The following is a 21,859-nucleotide window of genomic DNA, read 5'->3' on the forward strand; positions in this document are numbered from 1 at the left end:
TCAATTGAATATGTAAACTTGAAATTTATTTACAAGTAAGGATTCACTATCTCTTCCAAATAAGCAGCAATTTTATTATGAAAGGATGTAAGTTGTCAAGAGCATCATAGATTTAAAACTAGACAGGATCTTAGAGGACACTGAGCCTAATCCCATTTTATTCATTTATTTATTTACAATTTTTTTAATAATTAAGATTTTTTTATTTTTAATTTACAACACTCAGTTCCACATAATTTTGAGTTCCAGATTTTCTTCCTTCTCTCCCCACTTCCCTCCCCAAGACAGCATCCTAATCTCATTTTAAAGATGAGGAAACTAAGGTTGAAAGAGAATGACTTGCCCAGGGTCACAAGGTTCTGAAATCAGATTTTAACTCAGTCTTTCCTAATTCCAAGGCCATGTCTCTGTTATTCCAGTTGGCTCACTAAACTCCTCAAATAGTAACACAATTTTACCATGGAGAGCTGTCCAGCATTAATTCTTTCAGTTGTTCTTCCTATTGCTACCTGTAGGGGGAGGGGGCGAGCAGGAATCTGACTTCCAAAAGTTTCATACTATAGACAAAAAACAGGAAAACAAAGGCAGGGAACAGATAGAAGGTACGGGGGTTAGAGAGGATAAAAAGGCTGAGATTGCTACTAAGTATATTTTTAGTTAGTGAAAGTTTCAGAGTATGAGAAATTATTTCTGGCAGCTGTAAAGAGAAAGGCCAAGAACTCAGCCATGTAATTTGAAGAAAGGGGAAAAAAAAAGTCTTGAAATGATGGTGGGGAAAATGGTATGAAATGAATCAAAATGAATCAATAAAGGGGGTGGGGGAGGATACATGACATGGGATGGGGAGGAGTCAAAATCAAACCTTGTGTTTGATATATATTGCTATTTCCTCTATATTTTTCCTCCTGAGACTGAGGTTCTTTTATTTATTTATTTATCTATTTATCTATATATTTATTTATTTATTATTAAGGTTTTTTTTTTATTTTTAGTGACTGAGGTTCTTTTAAAGTGAAAGTTCCAAACAAGCCATCCAAAAAAACTCCCTAATTCACCTGAAGAGAAAACAAGCTCCAAAGAACTAGATTCAGATTGCCTGTAGATCTACTGGAACTATCATGGAAAGTGTAAGTGTAGATGTCTCATACCAAGCCAAATGTGTCATTTCACTTTCCTCTGTATGTACTGGGGGTGTCTTTACAATACAGCTTCAGAGAATTTTTTTAATCAGACAATTAATATTATTATTTTTCTGAAAAACTAGATACTGCTTGCAGGTATGTATCTGGTCCTATCATTTCCTGCAAACAGGAGAAAAACTTCTAAGAATAACGAAAGTCAACTTAGGTCAGAAATTAACTCTAATTTTTGTTCTTTATAATGAGATCATTAGCTTGATCCTCCAGCAAGGCACATGACCTGGAATATACTCTCCCTAACCCAGTAACAAAAAAAAAAAAAAAGGGAGAAGAGTCTGACAGCATTAGGTCTACATACAAATGCTTGGGCTCCTCCATTTAAGTCATGTCCAAAAGGGCAGAGTTATTTGTCAGCTAGAATCATCATTTATACATGCAGAATCCTGAATGTCAGTAATCTCAATGTGAATCATAGATTTTTATTTTTTTTCTTTGTGTCTATAGCACCTAGATTAGTGTCTGTCCTACTATAAAGACCTGGCCTGTGATTACATTGCAATAAGGAGCTTCGAAGTGAGAAAACTTCCTCTTTCCATGCAGGTCTACACCTTAATGAAAATTATGGTCTTGGAAAGTTGCCTAGAACACCAAGAGCTTAAGCGCTTGCCCAGGGTCATGCAAATAGAAAGTGTAAGGGGAAGATCTGGAACCCAGGCCTTCTTATCTTTAATATCTGTGTGTTATTCACTATGCCACACCACCTCTCCGGACATATAGTGTTCAATAATTTTTGATTGATTACTGCATAGTCCTATAAAATAAAATAGCTCAATTTCTTCAAATTATCCATTTATAGCACTGGTAATTAGGATAGCAGAATCAGAACAGCAGAGATATAAGTGACCTTAGAGAACATCCAAACCTATCAAGCTTCTTATTTTACAGTTAAAAAGGCAAGATTCAGAGAGCTTAATGACTTGCCAGGATTACTTAGCCAGAGAGAAGAAGAAATCTAAGACTTCTGGGTCTCAGGACAGTGACCTTCACATTATAGATCTGGCATAACCACTGCTCAGAAGTATGTTTTGATGTGCCTAGCACTGTTAGGCACTTTGAAGCTATAAGTACACACAAACTGGTCCCAACTCCCAAAGAATGGGCCATCTCTTTTCACTCTAAAGTACATCAAGAGCCAGGGTATACAGATAAACATTTAATTACCAGGTTCTATGAAGAAAAAATAATGTAAACATAACATATTCTTAACTTTAATCTGCATCATTAATAATTTCTTCATCACTTTCTTAAGTCTAGACAATCAACAAAACACTAAGTCTTTTGTAGTGAGGGCTGCTTTAAGGATTTCTGGTGTATAAATGATCACACCAACAACTGGTTCCCTTAACCCTATGTGTATACACATACACACACACGCACACACAAGACACAACACATATATGGAGAGAAAGAGAGAGAGAAAAAGAGAGGGGGGAGGGAGGGAGGGGCTGAAAAAAAACCAAAATGACATCACAATGTTAGGGTCAAGGTACTGTGTGCCAGGCAGTGGCTGATCAGACCAATGTGAGCTTGGAAGGCTCTACCACAGATTGGATGGATATATTCCACATGAACATTTAGAATAGAGATGTCTCCGCATTTGTGCATCTCACATTTCTTTTGAGCTATGGCAGTTCTGCTTTAATCATAGAGCACAGCTTCTTCTTTGATATGGACATGCCATGCTAGGTAGTCCTGTGCCAGTGTCTCTCAGGTCTCACAACTGATTCCACAGTTCTTGAGAGTGTCCTCGCACTGCTTCTGCCCTCTGAATGAGCACTTGCCCTGTGTGAGTTCTCCAGAAAATAGTCTTTAGGCAAACATACGTTTGGCATTTGAACAACATGGCCAGTCAGTCCATCAGAGCTATGCTCTCTTCAGTAGAGTTTAAATTCTTGGCAGTTCAGCTCAACATTCTACTCCTATCACATACATGCCCATTACCTCTTAGTTTCATTTTCCCATGAACAAAGGAAAACCAGGTGCAATTTATTTCACTTAGAAGCTTAGGATGAATAAAATCAATAAGTATTTATTAACCATTTGCTATGCTGTGACAGTTGGAGGCACTGAATAGGGTAGAACATTTTCTAAGAGGAAATTCAACGTACTTAGGTATGTATAAGCAAAATGTATTCCAAAAAAATACAAGCTCAAATGGAGAAAAAGACACCAATAGCTAAAGGGATCAAAAATGGCCTCATATATGAGCTGGTGTTTGAACTGATTTGGAAGGAAATTAGAGGAGGACAGCTTTAGAGCTAAAATGTACCTCAGAGGACTTACCCCCTAATACAACAGATAAGGAAATGGAAAAAAGAGAAATTACCTGACCAGCATCATACAATCAATACAGGATGGAAAATTTGAATCCAGATCCTCTGATTCTGGATACACTCTTCTTTCCATGCAGTATTCAGCCTCTCACTAGACATTCACCAGATCTGTTTACAAGGTTTCTACTGTATTTCTCAGGGGAGGTGGCACAGTGAATAGACCCCTAGGTTTGGAGGCAGGAAGACCCAAGTTCAAAACCAACCTTGGATACTTACTAGCTGTGTGATTTGGGGAAGGTGCTTAACCTTTTTGCCTCAGTTTTCTCAGTCAAAAAGTGAGCATAATAATAGTCTCTAACTTGCAGGGTTCTTGTGAGGATCAAATGATATAAAAATTTAAAGCATTTAGTACAGTGTTCAGAACTTAATAGGCATTATAAAAGTCCCATTATTCCTCCTCCTTCCCCCCTTCTCTTCCTCTTCCCTCCCCCCTTCTCCTCCTCCTCCTCCTCCTTCTTTTCTCTACATTGTCTTTCTTGGTATTCTACTCACTTCCAATGGGCCAATTATTACCTCTAGGTAAATGTTCCCCAGATCTCTATATCCAGCCCAAGTCTCTGTCCTGACCACCAGTCCCGTGTCACCAACTACCTTCAGATTTTATAAACTGGATCCCTTGAAGATATCTCAAAGATAATATGCTCCAAACAGAATTCATTTTTTTTCCTCCAAAGCTCTCCACTCTTCCCATTTCTGAATTACTGTAGAGGGCACAAACCACCTCCCAGTCTCCCAGGCTCAAAATCCCAACTACCCTCAGTTATTCACTCACTCTCATCCCATATATCCAATATGTTGCCAAGCCTTATTGTTTCGACTTTCACAATATTTCTCCTATATAACCTCTTCCTCCCACTTAGTCACTCTTCTGTTAAAAGCTCTAATCAGTTTTTAGCAATATTCTAGCTGGTTTCCCTTTGCTAAGTCTTTCCTTGTCCTGGTCCATCCTCCACTCAGATGCCAAAGCAAATTTTTTAAAGTGAAAGTTTCAAAAAAAAACCAATGCAAGTTATATCAGAAGAAAAGCAGGAAGCGGGGGGGGGGGGAATCTTTGTAGTAAGTTTCTATGATAAATGTCTCATTTCTAAAATATGTAGGGCAATGAGTCAAATATACAAGAAAACCCCAATTGATAAATAATCAAAGTATATGAATAGACAGTTTGAAAAGAAAGAACTCCAAGCTTTCAACACCATGAACACTGCTGCCATTGCTGATTCAGTTGCTCCCAAGACCTGCTCTGGGTTTGCTGGGGCTGGGGCTGCACTGGCCTGAGCCAGACTGCACTTTTCTCTCATTCTGGTGCTACACACCTTTCCTGCCAAACTTCTGAGTTGTCTTGGGTTGGAATTCTTTCACTGCATTTTTTTTTGAGTTCTGCTGCTCTGGAACGTTTAGAGTCATTATTTATAGGTATTTGGAGAGGTTTAGGGGAGAGCTCAGGCAAGTCCCTGCCTTTACTTTGCCATCTCAACTCTTCCTCCCTTAACTGGAGCTTTTAGACTGATTGCCCCCTACATTTTGCTCCTCCCCCTCATCTCCCACCTCTGAATTTCTCTGGCTTCCTTCAGCTTGAATCCCTTCTTCACAGAATGTCATTCCCATTCCTGCATCCACCCACTTATTCTATAAGCTACTCATGTCTTCCTCTCTGATACTAGTTTCCTCATACTCTACATATACCTAATATGTCCTTAATTATCTACATTTTTCCCCACCCCCTTTTGAATAGAGCCCTTTAGTTCAGGGACCATGTTTTTGCCCTTCTTTGAGTCACCAATGTCCACCATGACACCAGGCACCAACCAATTTCTTAAATGCTTCTTGACTAACAGACTGGCTTCAAGCTGTTGGTTCCACATATCTCTGGTGAAGGGTAAGACTTTGGCTCTTAATTAATACTCTATTGTTATCTTATAAATAACAATTGTATTGTTTGTTAATATTGTCAGCAATGATGGCAGCTGGCTAATCTGCTTTCTAACAGATGGATTGAGATGCTTTAGCTCATCTCTTAGATCCATTGCTCTCTCTCTCATATAAGAAAATGGGGGAAGGGAGGTTGGTGTGGAAGAATCCAGAGCATATTAAACATAGCAATAGCCTCTAAGTTCCATGATGGGAATAAAACAAGGGTCATGATTACGTGAAGATTTATGGGTTGTCTTTGCAGCTCTCATAATCAGTTGTCTTCTTGATTCCCCATCCTTTTCACGCATAAGAAAGCAGAACAAAATGGATAATGAATTTCAGAAAATATACAAATACTAAGCAAAGGAATTAACTTCCTTTGAGATAGAAAACATATAGCAGCATTAAATATGTTAAAAACAACTCTATTTCCTAAATTAGGATGCAAATAGTGGTGGCTGAAGCTTTGGTGATTTCAGGGAAATTAACTGTCTTAATCAGTAATTGGGGCATAGAAAATGTTCTGTGTTCGGTATAGTGAAAAGAAAAGAAAAGGATTTTACAAAATAGTGAAAAGAAGTGAAGATTACTTCAATTATATTATTTTTGCCACAGGTATTTGGGATTATCTAATTCATTGGCCTCATTTTGAGGTAAGTAGAGGCCCAGGGAGAACAAGAAATGCGCCCTGCGTTATACAGCTTAGGAAGCATCAGAATATGAACATGACTCTCTGGAATCATGATACAATGAAATGAATGCTGTATTTGAAGACAGAAGATTTGGGTTTAGATCCAAGCTCATTTGTATCACCTCAGGCAAGTCATTTAATCTTTCTTGCCTCACTTTCCTCAACTGCAATATGAAAGGTTGTACTGGATGACACAAAAATTCCTTTCCATCTTTAAATCTATGATCTCTTGACTCCTAGAATATGTTTTTGTTTCTGTCCATGCATCAACCTCACATATATAGAAAAATGCTGGGATTTGTGATAGGGGGTCATGGGTTCAAATATTTGTTCTGCTTCTCACTTCTCTGAGTGACTATGGACAAGTCACTTAGCCATTCTGGGCCTCAATTAAGACAAAAGTACTGTGTTAAGTGCTTAAAAGGCAAAGAAGGAACAAAAAAAGTCCCTTGTCTCAAAGAGCTCATATTCTAATGGGGGAGATGATGTGCAAAGAACTATTAATAAACAAGACTTGTACATGATAAACTGGACATAATTTCAGAGTGAAGACTAAAATTAAGAGGTCCTAGGAAAGGTTTTCTGTTAATAATTTGTTTATTTTTAGTTTTTTAACATTCACTTCCATAAGATTTTGGGTTTTGAATTTTCTTCCCTCCATCTCCTCCCCCCTCCCCAAGATGGTGTGCAATCTGATATGGACTCTACTTACATATTCATATTAAATGTATTTTCATATTTATTCATGATGCAAAGAAGAGTTAGAACTAATGGGAGGAACCATAAGAAAGAAGAAAGAAAACAGAACAACAAAAGAAAAGGAAAGCAACTAGTCTACTTCCGTCTGTATTCAGACTCCATAGTCCTTTCTCTGGATGTGGACAGCATTTTCCATCATTAGTCTTTTGGAGTTGTCTTAGATCCTTGCATTGCTGAGAAGGGCTAAGTCTGTCAAGGCCAGTCATTGCACAATGTGGCTGTTACTGTGTACAATGTTCTCCTGGTTCTTCTCATCTCACTCTGCATCAGTTCATATAAGGTTTTTCTGAAGTCCACCTGTTCCTCATTTCTCATAGCACAATAGTATTCCGTTACATTCATATATCACAACTAGCTCAGCCATTCCCCAATTGATGGGCATCCCCTCAATTTCCAGTTCTTGGCCAACAAAAAAAAGCTGCTATAAATATTTTTGTATATATGGGTCATTTCCCCATTTTTATGATCTCTTTGAGATACAGCCCTAGAAGTGGTATTTCTGGGTCAAAGAGTATGCACAATTTTATAGCCCTTTAGGCATATTTCCAAATTGCTCTCCAGAAGAGTTGCATCAATTCACAACTCCAAAAACAATAAATTGGTGTTCCAATTTTCCCACATCTTCTCCAACATTTACCATATTGCTGTTTTATCACGTGAGCTAATCTGATAGGTGTGATGTGGTATCTCAGAGTCATTTTGATTTGCATTTCTCTAATCAATAGTGATTTAGAGCATGTTTTCATATGACTATGGACAGCTTTAATTTCTCTGGAAAGGTTTTTTGTAGATGGTGGTTCTGTAGCTAAAACTTGAAGGAAGCCAAGGAATCTAGGATATAGAAACAAGGAGCAAGAGATTGCTGTGCATTGAAGACAGAGAGTGAAAATGCCCAGAATCTTAAGATTATATATTATTTGCAAGGAAAGAGCAGGCCACTGTCACTGAATCGCAAAGTTGATGAAGACAGGAAGGTACAGAAATATTGGAAAGGTAGGAAGGGGCCACATTATAAAGGGTTTTAACATGTGAAGAGGATTTAATATTTGATCTTGAAGGTAATTAGGGGCAGCTAAGTGGTGCAGTGGTTAGAATGCCAGGCCTGAAGTCAGGATTATTAATCTTCCTGAGTTCACATCTGGCCTCTGACCCTTAAAAGCTTTGTGACCCTGGACAAGTTATTTAACCCTGTTTGCCTCAGTTTCCTCATTTGTAAAATGAGCTGGAGAAGGAAATGGCAAACCACTCCAGTATCTTTGCCAAGAAAACTGGAATTGGGGTCTCAAAGAGCTGGACATGACTGAAATGACTTAACAGTGACTTGGAGGTAACTGGAAGCCACTGGGGTTGCTTAAATATTGGGGCAATATAGCCAGGCTGGTTCTTAAGGAATATCAATTTGATAATTTATCTATAAGTGGTTTGGACAAGATAAAATCTGATGTCCCTTTCTGTTTTCAAATCTATGCTCCTATGGTCTTAGGTAGCTAAGAAAAATAAAATATTTTAAAAAAATAGAAATTCCTTTTTTGCTTTTGAAACATAACATTTTTTTAATAATTTGAGAACTTTATTTAAATGATAATTATTTTCAACACACACACCAAATAAGGAGCTTAGATTGAAACCCACCCATAAACCATACTTCCCACCCTGAGATATTTGTTTTTATGTCCACCCATAAATATTCTACACACTGTGGGTATACCCAGTGTGGTGGAGACCATTCTCTAGAGCTTTCTAACATTTTATGGGTAACAGAGAAATCCCTAATTTGTCAATCTGACTTGCCTGCATATCCTTGTCTGAAGCTGTGGGTCTAGGAGATCATGATTCAGGCTCCTCTTCAGTCATTGGTCATGTCTAACTCTTTGTGACCCAATGTCCTGTAGCACGCCAAGCTTTTTATCCTCCACTACTTCTCAAAGTCTATTCAAATTCATGTACGTTGTTTCCATAAGATCATTATCCATCTCACTTTCTGACATCCCCTTTTCCTCTTGCCTTCAATCTTCCAACATCAGGGTTTTTTCAAACAAGTCCTGACTTCTCATTTTGTGGCCAAATATTAAAATTTGAGTATTTGACTTTCCAGTGAGTAGGCTGAATTAATTTCATTAAGTATTGATTGATTCGATCTACTTGCTGTTCAAGGAACTATCAAAAGCCTTCTTTTTCACCAAAATTCAAAAGCAAAATTCTACTGTTCTCAGTTTGCCTTATAGTCCAACTCTCACAGCAATTCATTGCTACTGGACAAACCATAGCTTTGACCATGGACCTTTGTGGGCAAGGTGACGTCTCTTCTTTTTAGTATGCTGTCCAGATTCGCCATAGCTTTCCTTCTAAAAAGAATCTTTTAATTTCGTGGCTATAGTCATCATTTGCAATGATCTTTGAGCCCAAGAATATAAAATCTGACACTGCTTCCATTTTTTTCTACCTCTATTTGCCAGAAAGTGGTGGGGCCAATTGTCATGGTGTTTTTTCCTTTAATGTTCAGTTTCAAGGCACCTTTTACACTTTCCTCTTTCACCCTCATTGAGAGTTTTCTTAATTGCTCTTCACTTTCTGCCTGCTCAATATCTTCTTCTTAATCTCTACTTTCCCTTAGCACCTCTGCTGGGTTTGACCTCCAGGGAACAAGATGCACCTCCCAAGATAAGTTGATGACCTGAAATCTCCCCATCATGCTGTTTAATTCAGCTTTAGATACTCAACACCTTCCCATCTCCCTTACCTTCCTCACTCTAACTGGAGAGCTAGAGGGTGGGTCACTAAAATCTTCCCAAAGCTTTTATAAAAGGACAGGGACCTGAACTTTCCAACTGATTCTCCAGTTTCTGCATCTCTGCTTGGTCTGAACTCCATGAAGCATGATATCCTTACTGTCTCCTGGTAGGTTTCTCCTCCTCTTTCCAGCTTCCTTTTGTGTATTGCCTTTTTGCATTAGCCTGTAGCACCTTGAGGGCAGCGATTGTCTTTTTTTTTTATTTATATCCCTAGTGCTTAGCATAGTTTCTGGCACATAGTAGGTACTTAATACTTTCTAACTGAATTTTGTTGAATTTCTCTGTGGTTACCACCGAAGCACCCAGGTTGCACATCTACTATCTTTACCTTTGCTACATGCCTAGCCCACCTCCTTTTCTGATGTGTCCTTCAGGGCAGCATTGGACTTATATTCATGTCTTCATGTTCAGTGTGCTATACCCACTCAGAGTGTTTAAAAAAAAAGAAGATGAAAATCAAGTCAGTGAATCAGGAAATATACAGGGAATGAGAAGCCTGCCTATACATCATATTAAGGAAGACAAAAGATTCCATTTGCCAGGATCTGTAATGCATGTAGAATTATAATTCAGTCATTTAATATATAAAAGCAATGTTATTGTCAGCTACAGTGTGCCAGGCCCCCAAAGACAGACAGGACAGTATTAGAGAAGGATAATTATGCAAAGTACAGAATATACCACTTACTTATGGTGCTTTCATTAATAGAAAGGGGGAGGGAGAGAATGATTATTTAAAATAATCCAACAAAAAAACCAGATGGCATTACCAGTAGGCTGGTGCATATATATTGTTTCTACAAGCTGGAGGCACAAAGGTTTTTCATTCCCTACACTGAGTGAAATTGAGTATGGTTTATTGCTAAGTGGGAGTGGTTTTAAATTGGAATTATTTGCCTATCTTTTCTTATTAAGGAAATCAAAATAACAATTTGGAAGCTATTTTAATGCCTGAATTCTGCGGTGTGAATTTCACTGAAGCGAAGAGAATAAAGCATTGTATTTGGTGAACATCAAGAATCATCTCAATGGCAAAACATGTATCAAGGCCCTAGTGTGTGCAAAATATTGAGTTAGGATTTGGGAGATATGTGACCTTCAGGCAAGACCCAGTACCTGGTCTGTTGGAGCTTACAGTCTAAATAGATGGGATGAGACACAAACACAGAATTATAATGTACATGATAGAATTATTAGGGAATTCAAAAAGTATTTTTAAAATGTTATGTTACAGTTAAGAGAATGAGGTCATTCCTGCCCAAAGAATCAGGTTTATGTATGTGTGTGTACGTATACAAATATACATATGCCTATATACGTACATATATAATATAGCATAATATCATATATCATATCATATATAATAGAATATATAATGTAATGTAATAGAATATAATATAAACAGTTAATGTAATATAATTAATATAAAATGATGGAATACATACACGCATACACCCCAAAGAAGTGGTATATGAGATTGGCTTTCGATATTATTCCAAATCCCATTTCAGACAAGGTCCCTAGGGGCTTCTATGGCCTTTGTGGCATTTGGTGCTCCTCAAACTTTGACTTCAACCTATGTTTCCAAACTGATTTGCCATTCCTTCTCCACATATACTATCTTCATAGCAAAATGGTGCACTCCTTGCAAGCTATAACTAGGACAGTAAATCCTGGATGGGGAATTGAGAGGGACAATTCCTCCCCTACTAGATTGATCCCTTGTGGCAGTGATAGTGGAATCTGACAGCCTTTTTCACTTCTGTCTTTCCTCCCCTGTCCAACTCTTGCCTGGAAACAACACTTTTAGGAGGACAGAAATCTCATTGTGCTCCAGGATTCATTTCCCTCCTGGTTTAGTCTCCTAAACCTTTCTATACTATACTTGCCCTAGTAACTACAAAACCCCTTGGATCTCTCCTCTGTGAACTGATGCTAAAATATATCTCTGCCGTTCTGTAATTTCACAATAGATTTTTTTTTCTGAGCCAAAATGCAAGCCTTGACATTTTTTTTTCCTGCTGAAGTATGTTTCAATGATTTTGTCCCTTTGTTCCAAGCCATCTTGACACAAGATAATTGTAAGTCTTGGTTCTGTCACCCATCATATTTGCCATCCTTCTCAATTGGGCATCATCTCCAACCATGATCAAATAGACCTAATGTCTTTGTCAACATCATTGATAACAGTTTGAATAGAACAAAAACAAGAACATTCAGAGTCATGCCACTTATTACCTTGTCCAGAGTCACATGATGAGTAAGTAACAAAAACAATATTCTTGGAATATCTCTTGACTTTTCAGAGTTTCTGTTTCCTCTTCATTAACATGAGGGAAATAATACACACTCTAGCTACCTCATGGGGCTCTGGTGAAGATGAACAATCACTGGGACACAAAGTCTTTATGTAAAACTTTAGGAGCCTCCTTCAAGGTCAAGGTGAAACTATTAATCTAAACTCTTGGGGGATATAATTGTTAATCATAAACCTATGTTCCCATCTTGTCTTTATTGCACACTCATTGTATTACCCTGGGCAAGTCATTTACTCTCTAAGCACCTCAGGAAATTTCTTAAGGACTTATCCCCAAACCCATAGATGATCTGTGCATGTCTAAATAGAGGAAGCTCAGTGGGAGAGTTTATAGAGAGTCAGGCCTGGAGTCAGGAAGAACTGAGCCTCAGATATTTGCTAGATGTGTGACCCTGTGCAAGTCACTTAACCTCTGTTTGCCTCAGTCCTCATCTAAAAAAAATGAGGGGAAAAATGAGGCATAGATAGGTATGTGAATGTGGGTGTTCATGTATGTGTATGTATATGCATGTGTGTGCATGTATGTATATGTAAAGTGCACATATGTATATACGTGTATATGCATATACGTGTACGCATTATTGTATATGTGTGTATATGAAGGTATATATTTATCCATATCTTTAAATATATCAACTATAATAGTTTTGTGCCAGAGTTCATAGGTTGCCTACCCTCTCCTCCCAAGAGAGAACATAATCAACTGGCCAACATTTCTTAAATGACTTCTGTGTACAGAGGACTGTGCTTCGTGCTGAGCTAATTGTGAGGATGTAAAGTTTAAGTAAGACTGAGTCCTGGCTTAAACCCTTGAGTTTGCCTCTGATTATATCAAGGTTGCCTTAATCCAAGACTTTAGGGGAATCTTGTATCATGTGAATTCTGCTTTGCCAAAGAAGTTCCAGATATCTCTTTTGATAGGAGCATAGTTATCCTCTCAAAGATTTTAAGAGGAAGATTTTAAGGGTCCTTTTGACCAACCTCTTCATTTTCCAAAGAAGGAAACAAAAACCCAGAGAGGGTAGTCGATTCACCCAAGGGCATGTAGATAGTAAAGAACAGATCTGGAATCAGAATAAGGAGCTTGGCATGACTGGTTCCCATAGAATCCGGAACTATTGGACTGACCCATCTGTTTTCCCTTGGTGATAATTAGAATCCTTCTTATTTTTACATATTTGAATATCGTGAAATGTGAAACATAGCTGCTTCTCCAGGAGACCGCTCCTTGGTGAATGGTAATGCTCAGTCATGATAAATCTTCTAGAGAAAGAACAAATAATTCCAACTGTGCAGTTGTTCAAAAGAACATTGACTACTCTGCCTTCCCAGTCAAGGTTTATAGGAAGCCTCTGAGAGAGGGTAAGAGCCCATAATTATTATTTAGTGGCACTTGACAGCATACTCAGTACTGCTAAGACAGTGTCATCTATAGAAGAATAATAGCCCCCACTATGCGTTCTCATCAACAAACCTCAGGAAGCCAAATGGAGTCCTTGACCCTACTTTCTCATGGGGGCAGGATGCTGACTTCTGGTTGATCCAGAACATTATCTTTCCCCGGAAAGGTTTTCTCCCTCAGACTCTATTACTTGGCCCCTAATTACAGGCATGTGTCCATTCTATCCTGTACCTACAGAGCAGGGCCCAGATATGGAATCTGACTCTCTAATATGTCAACTTCTAAGGTCATAAATGGTCCTTTGCATTTATTTACTCCTTAATTTTCTAATTATAGATATAAAAAAAATAGAAGCAAAGATTCCACAAAGTAAAACCATTTGGCTCAAAATGTTCCTCATTAAATCAGTGCAACATTTTCTTCAGGAAAACACTGGTAGCTGTGGTCGACTATAAGTAGCCTGGATTTGGACTAAAGCCTGGGAGTGAAAATGGGTCAACTCCTTCACTCACTTTGGGACCAGGAAGAAACCAGCTAACCACTATGTGCTGAGAAGAAGTGGTGTCTCAGTTTCTCCTTTTGTAAGATGAGGCGGTTATGCTGATTAGATTTCTTTGGTTTTGACAAAAGGGGCACTCAGGACTAACATCCTAACTTTTTCAAGTTATCCACAGGTAGAACTTGAGGCTTATAAACTGTAAGGCCAATCAGTAAGTGAAAGATATTTCCTGCCCATTGAACAGGCCTCAAGTGGGGCAAACAAATGGAGGCCTGATTAGAGGCAGGCTCACACTTTTCCCTAACTAGATGTAGGCCTCAGGCCTACACCCTTTTGCTAGTTAAGCCTATGTGGGCGTGAAGCCTTCAGGGCCCTAAGTGGAGTTGCTTAAACCAGAGGCAGTGGTATGTGCACTGAGTTCTAGTGTATCAGATGTTGGCTAGGACTGTATAAAAAGAGAGCCCAGAACTGAGAGTGACAGGATTCAGAAGCAGTCATCAAGAGAACATTGAGGCAGAGAGAGCTACAGGAATCAGAATTCAGCTCAAGGAGAAGGAGCAGGAACTCGGGTTTACAGAACTGCAGAAGAGAGTGCTGAGCAAGGAGTTAGGATTCCTGAGTGATTGTTTACGGGAAGGGCCTAGAAGGGGGGAGGTTCCAGCATGACTTGGCTCCTTGCTATAATATTGTGCTACTATTTCCTTGTTGCTACATTGAGGTGGGCTTACTGGCTTTGGAATACTATTGCTACTATATGGAATTGGAATTACTGGTCCTGGGATTGGATTCTCTCATGTCCAAATAAATGTTACACTCCCTCTGCCTTCTACCTAGAGAATTTCTTATACTTCACGATTCTGAACCATTCAGGCATGTTCATGTTCATCTTCGAGATCATGAATGTTGCCTTACTGATATATAAGCAAAGCTAAATGGCCAGATGCCGGGAATTCCTTTTTAGGTTTGGCTTGAACTCAATGCCTTCTGGGGTCTCTTTCAACTCTGAAATTGTGTAATATTCTGTCTAAATGACTTCTAACTTTCTTTTGAGATATCAATGCTGTTATCACAAAGACGAACAACAAAAATGGATTATTGATCTATAAAATAGCATTTCTCTATCCTTGTACCTGTCTCGCTAACCATAGAAAAAGGGTGCTTAATGAAGCATCTATGGATCCCCAAAGTGTCCATGGGTAGGCTTCAGGGCATCTGTGGATTTGAATCAAAAAAAAGTACATCTTTTTTTCAATATAATTGATTTCTTTAATAATCCTATCTGTTTTTGAGAAAGAATCCATATACACAACCAGAATGTCAGAGGGATCCATGATACCAAAATCCTGCTCCTTGTCGTTACACAGTTGTGTCTATAACTTTTTATGGCCCCATTTCAGGCTTTCTTAGCAAAGATACTGGAGTGGTTGGCCACTTCTTTCTCTTGCTCATTTTGTACAGATGAGGAAACTGAGGCAAATAGGGTTAAGTGACTTGCCTAGAGTCATACATAGTATCCGAGCCTGGATCTGAACTCATGAAGATTCCAACACCAGTGTTCTATCTACTGCACCACCTAGTTGCACCTAAATCCTGCTATAGAAGTGTTTTTCAATTTTAAATTTATTTTTTAAAATGATATCTGACAAAATATCTCTCAAAAACAATTTAGCAACAAAGTACCTAGTTAAATATAAGCTTTCCCTTTAGCATTTGGAAAATAGTTGTTCAACAAACTAATATAAAGACTGATAATTCTAAGGAATGGTTTCTTCTCTCTCTGCTGCTAGTCTGCTGAGTGACCTTGGAGAAGTCACTCAACTTCCTTGGCTTAAGGGCTTACTGAGGGAATTTGCCAATAGAAATTATTGGGAAACCAGCCTCCATTAGAAAGTGATGAATAAAAGTCCAACTAAAATTCCTTGCTGGTGAAGGCTACAAAGCCTGTGATACAGTAAGAGCCAAGCCTCATGAGGGTTAAAAGGCATTAAAAAGATTCAGGAAACTTAATGTAGAGTTAGGGAGAGGGCTTACTGGGGGATTTTCTTTACAATCTCCAGCAGCAAGGAGAAATTGGAGAAAGTTTGTGCTCCTTCAAGAATCAGCCAGGCATGAAGAGGTAGGAATATGATTGACTTAGTAATTTTCCCAGGAAGCCAATGGAGTGCCTAGATTTAGGAGGAGAAATTTTAAGAATATTGCCAGGCTTCTTGCACGTTCCCTGAGCAGAGTGTGAAAGACAAAGGACATCCCTGAAAAGGATGCACATTGTGTCCTAGTCAGGGTATCAAACCCGATGCCCAATGTTTAGGATTTAAAATAATTTCTATAGTGGTGTATTGTGTGTGTGTTTGTTTGTATGTATGTGTGTAGAAATACAGATATGGAAATAGCTGTGTTTAATATGCTGCATTACATACATGTGTATATGTATACATATGCACAGACCTACATGTAAATATGTTTTTGTGTGTGTATATATATATACATGCATACATATATACAGATCGATAGATTGATCAATAGATAGATAAAGACATATACACACTTTATTTCTGAGATCTGTCAGAAAGTGACACTACCCCATTAAGGGCATTACTAACTAATCACTTTATATTTTCTTAGAGCATAAAATTAAAATGAAATCGAGGTAGCAAACACTAGTTACATTCACCAGTGATTCATGTGTACATGATTACAATACAATGGGGAGGAAATAACTGATACATATATACCAAAAATTTGTTTTAATTCACTTTTTAAAATGTAAGCCGTGTGATATAGAATGAATAAATAAAAATAAGAAAAAGTGTTAAATTCAGCACTAAACTTTGGGGCTGCTCAGGACCTTTTGCCCTGTGTGACTTTGGACAAATAATTTCTTCTTCCTAGTTTTCAGCTTCCTTCCCTATAAAATTAAGAGTCTACACCAGGAAGGAAGGGAAAAGAATATGAATTTCTATAGTGCCTATTATGCGTCAGCCACTGTGCTATGTACCTTATAAATATTATCTCATTTTAACCTCACAACAGTCTTGCAAAATAGATGCTACTAGCATTTCCTTTTAAAATTTGAAGAAACTGAGGCAGATAGATGTTAAATGACTTGCCCAAGTTCACACAGTACCTGAAGCTGAATTTGAACTCAGATCTTACTAACTCCATCCAGGCCCAGGGCTCTATCTGCTGAAGAACTAGATTAGAACATCTCTAAGGCCCCTTCTAGCTAGCTCCATGATGCTATCAGCATCTTCTCCCCTACTATTTTGAACTTCTCTCTCTCTCTCTCTCTCTCTCTCTCTCTCTCTCTCTCTCTCTCTCTCTCTTACTTTAACTTACCCTTCCATTTGAGACAACCAGCCTTGCATCCATTCTCAGGCCTTTCAATCTACCATTCCTCTCCAACTGAACTTTGACCCTTCACTATCGGAGGCCACAATCAGTCTCTGTGTCTTTCTGAGTTCTCTTTCAAGGAGTCTTTTTTTTTCAGAGAATGGCTCAACAATACACAAACAAACTTCTTAAAGGAGCCAAATCAATCTACAACAAAACTAAATTTCTTCAAAGTCATTCACAAAAAAAATATTTTAAATCTACCTCCTCACCAATTTGTTCTCCATCAGGCGCAGATTCAATTGAAAACTCTGACCTCTCAGTTCCAATTGGAAACCATTCTGCCCCCACTGTAATAGCCTAGAAAAGACTTCAAAAACTAAACCTGGGTTTTTGAGGTCACTGGCATTACCAAGTATGAAGGATAAAAAGGAGAAAGCCATAGGAAATGAAGACCCCAGGTTCATTTTGTCTGCAGGGCTACAGAAAATGACAATGATGAGTTACAACAAAAGAGTAGATAAATTGGAGGATGTGGCTTTTGAAAGGAGCTTTGGTGAGAGATGGCATTGCTATAAAGCCTGTAGTGATTTGAAGGGCATGTGGTCACAGGTCTGTTTTCATATTAACCTTCAAAGCAAAGTTCTGAGGAGAAGCAGCCACGGACTCTCTCAATTTGGAGAAACATCCCGAGGTTGCCAGCAATTTCATTTCTGCCTCATCTTCAAAGTCACAATAGAAACACCCTAACCAAGCCAAGATTCCTCAGTATGAATGTTGCTTCTTTGATTATTAATGGCAGCAAATAAATTGTGTTGTGTTGTTATTTGAAATCATCCTTTTTTTAGAGGCAATTAAATGGTGCAGCTGATTGAGTTGGGTTCAAATTCATTTGAGTTTTAATTTGAGTTCAAATCTGATGTCAGACACTAACTAGCTGCATGGCCCTAAAATAATCATGTTGTCATTGTCTGCCTCAGTTTCCTCAACTGTAAATGGGGATAATAGCAGCACCTACCTCACAGGATTTTTGTGAGGAAGAAGTGATGTCACATTTGTAAAGAGCTATACTCATGCCAGCTATGATTTCTTTGGGGATATATAATTACTGTCTTTAATTTGGGTGCACAAAATGTCAGTGAGAATATATGCATGTACAAGCCAATCAATCAACAAAAAATTATTGAACACTTAAGACATTCCAGGCAGTGAGGTAGGTAGACAAAGAAGAGAACACAGAAAGCCTAACTCTCAAGATTTTAAATTCTATCGGGGTGAATAAAATTCCAGACAATGTTACTAAAAGCCACAGAATCGCAAGATCATTCTGAGCAAAAATAAATGGAATCAAATCAAAGTTTCAAAAGAATTACTAAAAACTCCAATTTGTTCTGTATTTTAGGTGATACACAATGTCTAATTGCCCTTAGCCAGTAAATCCTTAGCTAAAGTCCCTGACTGATGTCTCAAGATGGATAGGAGTGACAATGGGTTCTCAGAGCCTTTGTTAATGGAATGTAAGCCCAAGTGGGCCCTAAAAAATTATTTTTAAGGAATATGTCCTTAGTGGCAGAAAGGTGATTGGCCAGTAGACCATGATCCATAATTTGGTGACCCCTTCTCGGAGGCACTATGCTAGCCTTGCGTAATTGCAATCTCTTGGCTTTCTCTTTTTTTAAAATCTTTATTTGTATTTGTTGATTTGAATCTTTAATTTCATTGATGGTGGGAACTACCAGTGAGAAGATCACCTTCAATTGTCTTGCAATCAATAAACACTTATTAAGCACCTCTGAGGCTATCTGGAGGAAAGGACATAGGCTGCTGGGGAATCAGGAAAGGCTGTATGAAAAACATGGGACTTGATCTCAGTTTCTGTTCTAAGAAGCAGAATGAATGAAGGAGGGCATGCTAGGCAAGAGGGACAGCCAAGGCCAAGGTATGGAAAAGGGACACGGAACATCATGGATGAGGAACAACAGAAAAGCCTGTCTGGCTCAACCAGAATGAGGATGATGGAAAATAATGGGCAATAAGGCTGGAAAGGGGATGAAAAAGCTCAATAGAGGTGTTTGTGTTTGATCCCACAAGTCATAGAGAGCCACTGGCAACTAACATATGATATACAGTCTGAGAGATGCTTGGGTTATGACTTACCTGGGTTCACACTGCCAGTGTGTGTCAGAGGCAGGACTTGAATCCAGGGCTTCATCTCCCAGGCTGGCTCTCCAACCTCATTACCATACTGCCTCTCAGCACCGGCAAACTCCATCTATCTATCTATCTCTAGCATCTATCTATCTACCTATCTCTATCATCTATCATCTATCATCCATCTATCATCTATCTGTCTATCATCCATCTATCACTCTATCTATCATCTATCTATCATCTATCAATCAATCAATCATCTATCCACTTATCTATCATTTATCATCTGTCAATTATTTATCATCTATTTATCTTTCTATCCATCCATCAATCAATCATCTATCATCTATTATCTCCCTATCTATCATCTATCCATCTATCATCTATCTATCCATCTACCTATCATCTATTATCCATCTATTATCTACCTATTATCTATCCATCCACCCATTATCTTTCATGTAGCTATTGTCATGTAGCAATCACCTATCTATCCATCCATTCATTCATCCATTCATCCATATGTACATACATACATACCTACATCATCTAGCTATTGTCTATTTATCAGCTATCTATCTATCATCTATTTGTCTATTATCTCTCTATTTGTCTCTCTACTATGTGTCTGTCTGTCTATCCATCTATCATTCTCTGAAGAATCTATTATCACGGAAGCAAGATATATGAAAAGCACCAAAGGCAGAAAACATTGGAATACCTAAAGAACATGACTGCTCCAGACTATTTCAAGCTCATAGAGTTTAGTTGCATACTGACACATCCATCCTCATCTACGGCGTGTGAAAGGTAACAAGCAAATTTGCTTTTGAGAACAAGAGGTTTGGAAAATGAAGTACTCTCACTACTCAGTGATGACAGTTCCTTCATCACAGCAACATGCAAATTAGGTGAGATTTCTCTGTCTGCATGAGATGGCCCAATGCCCTTGTTTGGGTAATCCTGGATAGCTGCTACATTTTATATCTAAATCAGATCTGGGGCTCTTATAAAGTAGCAGTGCTGTTTGTGCCCAAGAAAGTAATGGTAAAGAATTACTAAAAGTCACATTTCATCTATCAATTAATCCATCTATCAAAAATATTTATCAGGCACAGCTCAGACTCTTTTCTACCATGGAGAAACCTCTTCTAGGAGTTAGATCACTTCCTCAAGTACCAGATGAGTGGATCAAATTGAAGTGTTGGTTTTCCTGGTAGACTGTAAACTTCCAGAGGGCAGGGATTTTTTTTATTATGGTTGTAGCTTCAGTGCCAAGTGCATATTTCAAGTCAAATCAAATCAAAATGCCTTTATTAAGCATTTATTAAGTTCCAGGCATTATGCTAAATTATGCAGACAGAAAAAAAGGCAAAAATAGACCCCGGCCTCAAGGAGCTCACAATCTGAAAAGAGAAGCAGCATGCAAATAATGGTTGTGCAAGCAAGATATATACGGGATTAACTGAGGTAAGGGCTGACAGTCTTCTTGCAGATTAAGGGAATTATGGAATGGCTCAGATGATCACAAATGCCTTTTGATTTTAGAAGCCAGCAGCCAAGTGCAGTTAATAGCGAGGCAGTTTTAGAGCCTGGTGTCCTGGGTTCACATGCCAGCTCTCCTACTTATTATCTCTTTGTTCTTGGGCAAGTCATGGAAGCTGTCCAGGGAACAGGTTTTTCTATAATATACAGAGATGGAATCTGAGGAACTATAAGGGCACTTTTAGCCCTAAATCAATGATCCTCTGAAAGTTAGTCCCGTTACAGTAATACCTTCATCCTCCCATATTCTCCCCAAATCAGTCAAGCTGTCTTTGAAAACTGTTCAGGGAAAGTTCTTGTAATCTTTGAAGACCTTTGCTACTCTTTGAGAAAAGGGCTTCAAGAAGGGAATGTTGAGCTAAGCATTAGCATCTTGTGTCTGAATATCCTTTAAAAACAATTTATAAAAGCCTTTTTTTTAATCTAAGGAGCAACACAGTGGAAGGAGCAGGGCAGTGGGCTTGGAGTCTAGAAAGTTCTTATATTGGGGGCCGATGGAACCTTACTCTCCTTGAAACGGGACTGGCCTGGGGAGGCTTCTTGGAATGAATGCAGTGATTCTCTCCATCTTTTCCATTCTATATAGAATGACAACAAGGGCTGAAAACTGAATTGAGCATCACACAAATTATCCCACTTAATCTACAGAACAACCTCATGAAGTGGACACTGAAGGTTTGATTAATCCCATTTTATGGATGAGAAAAACGAGGCTGAGAAGGAATGATTGAATCAGGCCCTCTGCTCTCCAACTGGACTACTCTGCTATTTTGTGATGTGTAATATAGTTGGCCAGTGGATAGCATTTTATTTTACTTTGTTTCTTTTAATTTGGGGGCCCAAAAGCTCATAAAAATCATCCTTTAAGGCATGGTGTGGGTGCAGACTGAATTGATGGAGAAAAAAATTCAAATAAAGGTTATCATGAAC

The 21,859-nt window shown here is 38.4% G+C and overlaps 1 protein-coding gene across 3 annotated transcripts in view; it reads right to left on the reverse strand.

Moving 5' to 3' along the window:
* CTNNA3 (catenin alpha 3) overlaps nt 1-21,859 on the reverse strand; it is a 1,949,360-nt gene that overhangs the window by 737,226 nt on the left and 1,190,275 nt on the right. The gene's annotated exons all lie outside the window — the stretch shown is intronic.

Source organism: Trichosurus vulpecula, chromosome 8 (assembly GCF_011100635.1).
Source record: "Trichosurus vulpecula isolate mTriVul1 chromosome 8, mTriVul1.pri, whole genome shotgun sequence".
In the NCBI taxonomy this organism is placed as follows: domain Eukaryota; kingdom Metazoa; phylum Chordata; class Mammalia; order Diprotodontia; family Phalangeridae; genus Trichosurus; species Trichosurus vulpecula.